Source organism: Macaca nemestrina, chromosome 7 (assembly GCF_043159975.1).
Source record: "Macaca nemestrina isolate mMacNem1 chromosome 7, mMacNem.hap1, whole genome shotgun sequence".
Classification (NCBI taxonomy): Eukaryota; Metazoa; Chordata; class Mammalia; order Primates; family Cercopithecidae; genus Macaca; species Macaca nemestrina.
The window spans coordinates 144,661,525-144,665,319 of record NC_092131.1 but is presented as its reverse complement, the minus strand read 5'-3'; the positions used below and the strand labels follow the sequence as shown (position 1 = coordinate 144,665,319).

At 41.8% G+C, this 3,795-nt stretch overlaps 1 protein-coding gene across 4 annotated transcripts in view; it reads left to right on the top strand.

The window, feature by feature from the left end:
• LOC105489700 (cingulin like 1) overlaps window positions 1–3,795 on the top strand; it is a 175,644-nt gene that overhangs the window by 117,104 nt on the left and 54,745 nt on the right. The window lies entirely within an intron of this gene.

Sequence of the window (3,795 nt, the reverse complement as noted above, 5' to 3'; positions counted from 1 at the left end):
ATGACTGAATGTGATGTGGTGTCCTGAATGGGATCAAGTCAGAAAAGGACGTCAGGTAAAAACTAAGGAAAGCTGAATACAGTATGGACTTTGGTTAATAATAAGAGATCAGGATTAGTTCATTCATTATGACACACGTACCGTGTTCGTGTAAGATGCAGTAACAGGGGGCAAGCCGAGTATGGGATGAAAGGGAATTTTGTATTATTTTAGCAGTTTTTCTATAATCTAAAGCTTTTATAAAGATAGTTTTTCATTTAAAAAAACCTACCTGGGGGAATATTGTAACACCCAGTTTGGTGCCTCTTCTGTGAAGTCATCCTCAAGCAGCCTCCTTCCCACAGTGCCACTGCTTTCTCCGTGGCACCACTTGCATCTCTGTTCTGCCACTGGCACTGCAGTTAACTTCCGCTCTTGTCTGCCCTGCAAGGCTGTAAGCTCCTCATTCATCTTTATGCACAGCTTCTGGCACACAGGAGGCACTCACATGTTTGTTAGCTGATACAATGAAGGAATGAGCCCTAGAACATATATTTCCTGAATCCACCACATGTACCACTTTTTGCTCTGAGTTCCTGAACTCAAAGATGCTCACATTGTAGCTAAGAGGCAGGATAGTAATGGGATGATGATGCCCATGATGTAGGAAGAACAGATGAATCTGCATTATAGAAGAGTTCCAAATAATTTAGGAAGATAAAGGAATGCCTATTCTGTCTACTTTAGAGAACAGCGTAAGGTTTGCAATGAGAATGTGTCAGAAAAGTGCTTTAAAAATACGTTTATCCCAAGAAAGATGCAAATAGTACTAGGACCAACTCCCCTCCTCCTCTACCTCTGCTCCCCACCAACTCACTTCCGGATATTTCCAGTCAGAGACTTTATTTCTTCATTTAAGGCTTTTACTTTTTGAAATCCTCAGGTATGATGACTATCTGGAGGCATACATTTAATTTATCAACTAAGGCCTTAGGTTTCTCACACTGGTGAAGGCAGAACCTGGAGACCTGCCTATAGGAGGCACCTCTTAAGGGAGGTGAGAGGGATCTGATCGATTCAGTGATCCCGGAAATTGAGGTTGAAAAGATGAGGTGGGCCTAACTTGATCCGTCTCCTCCGAGGCAGCACACACATTTCAGGATTACACTCCAATCCTCCCTAATAGCACAAGGCACAGATTAAGGAGGGCTAGGTTTTCGTTTGCAAGGAAACTTTGTAAGCAATAGATTTGCAACTTTGTTTATACATTGACATTTTCCGTAGGTTGAATCTGAGAATACTCACAAAAGCACATAGAGTAAAATAAAAAAGATGTTTCTAAAAGATCATAGAAAATATAAATTTAAATAGATTCAATTCTGGGGATAGTGAGGACAAATAGAACCCAGCCATGTAGTCCAATAATCTTGAAGGTGAATTAGAGGTGTAGTCCTGAGACTTCTGGCAAAGTGAAAAAGGAAACACAATTAGCTTCATGATTTTTGTTGTCCATAAGAAAAAAAAAACCCCCAAAACATTTCCTCCGGGGAATTAAAGCTTCCCTTAACATATAATTCTGGAATGAACGCTTCTCTTGACATATGATTCTGGAAGTTATACCCAAGTTTCCTTGCTAGCCTGGAGACCTGGGGACCCCATTAGCAGAGAGAGGAAGTAGATGCTGAGATCCAGGCATGTCCACTGTCACCTGTACATGCCTCAGGCCCACACATCACCGAGGGAGAAACAAATAATTGTCCCAGAGTCTTGAACAGGCCCTCAGGTATGGGCATTTTATTTCCAGATTTTACTTCCTTACTGTGAAGTATGAGATAACATCTGTCCTTCTGCACGTGGAATAAGGGGACAAGTCTAAATGTGAGTATATGAGTATTATTCTGAAGTCTGGTTTGATACCAGGAGTTAACAAGATAAAGAACACAATAAATACATTAGACCAGAATTAATACTTTAAATAGTGAGTTTATGATTTCACATTTGCAGTGAAGTTAATGCTGGCAAAGTTGCATCATATTGATGCTCTTGCCTTTCTTTTGAAAATATTTAAGTAAGAGCTGAAGAAGATGATCCATAGAAGCCTGCAGTCATTCAGAATCACTCCAATTGTTGTGCTCTCTTCTTTTGACAGGGTTACTAGGCAAGGAGATTGGGGCCACAGACAGATTTTGGAAGGAGCTTTCTAGTGATGGATGACAGAATTCGTGGTCCTGTCCTGTTAACTTGTTTTTCATGACATAAAGACACAGAAATCATGCTTATCAAGGTTGTACGTGACCCAAAGCAGGCAGAGAGAGCCCAAGTACAAAATGCAGACCCAAGATTCCCAATGAACTCAATGGTCAGAAACAGATTAAAAATCAACTTGATTACACTGAAAAGAGATATATGATATCTCCTCTTTCTTTTGCTTTCCTTTTTGGGGATTAACTAGAGAAGGAAGACCCTTGAGTTACTGGACTTGTGGGTGATCATAAGCTCCACTCCCTGGCAGCATAGACACACTCATGCGTATAAGTAAACATGCTATCGGCTGGGCGCGGTGGCTCAAGCCTGTAATCCCAGCACTTTGGGAGGCCGAGACGGGCGGATCATGAGGTCAGGAGATCGAAACCATCCTGGCTAACATGGTGAAACCCCGTCTCTACTAAAAAATACAAAAAACTAGCCGGGCGTGGTGGTGGGCGCCTGTAGTCCCAGCTACTTGGGAGGCTGAGGCAGGAGAATGGCGTAAACCCGGGAGGCGGAGCTTGCAGTGAGCTGAGATCCGGCCACTGCACTCCAGCCTGGGTGACAGAGCAAGACTCCGTCTCAAAAAAAAAAAAAAAAAAAGTAAACATGCTATCAAGTTCTAGAAACCTCCAAAATACCATTTAGTGGATTCGGTGAGATTGCATATTCTCAAATTCGATGCTCTTCTTTCCATATGCTATGGTTATTATAGGTGCTCAGTTACTCGCCACAATCAGAGGTTTTCAACAAATAACGAGTAGTTATGGAGCTCCAATTGTGTATATGACATTGGTCCAGGCACTGGAGCCAAGGAGATAAGCAAGACATAGTCCAGATCCCCAAGAGACCCAGGCATCTCTCCTAAATACGTGTAGATGAGGGAGGGATTCACGTACCACATTTGTAACCCACAGTACGTAGAAGAATGAGATGGACAATAAGTGCTCAGAGAGAGATGTGAAAACACTAATGGGGGGTATAAACCTGAAAATCAGTTAAAAAAATAAATCTGCAAAGCAAGGGATGTAGGCTCCAAAGATCATCATTTTTATATGCCTGTGCTCTTGCCATTGAAAAAGTTTTTTACATTTATAGGTTCATCTAGTGACTTACTGTTCTCAAGGCATAGCCATCAAATGAATATTTGTAACTGGATAGTGTGTAAGTGGGGAGAGGTTGAGAAGGATCTGTATTCTGAAATGGAGGCCAGAAAGCTTTGTTTATGATGGAAGTACAGAGGTGGAGTTCTCGTTCTCTTCTGTGTGTCTCTAGGACCCTGCCGTGGTTCTGTTGAAATCCAGGCTGTGAAAGAGTCTGCCTCCGCCACCACCCTTTTTCTTTGTTCCTTTTTTTTCTCCTCTGCACCTGGATTCAGCATTTACCGCCCTTAATTTATGAGCAACTTATAATAAACTACTCATATGTGATTAGGCCATTAAAAATAGAAGTAGAAAACGTAAAAGCAGGAGGAGGGCTGGATTTTATTTTGGGAATCGGCCCAATCCCATGAACTGTCTGTTCTTTCTGTTTGGGGCTAAATGGTCCTGATTCTTCATTTTAGACTAA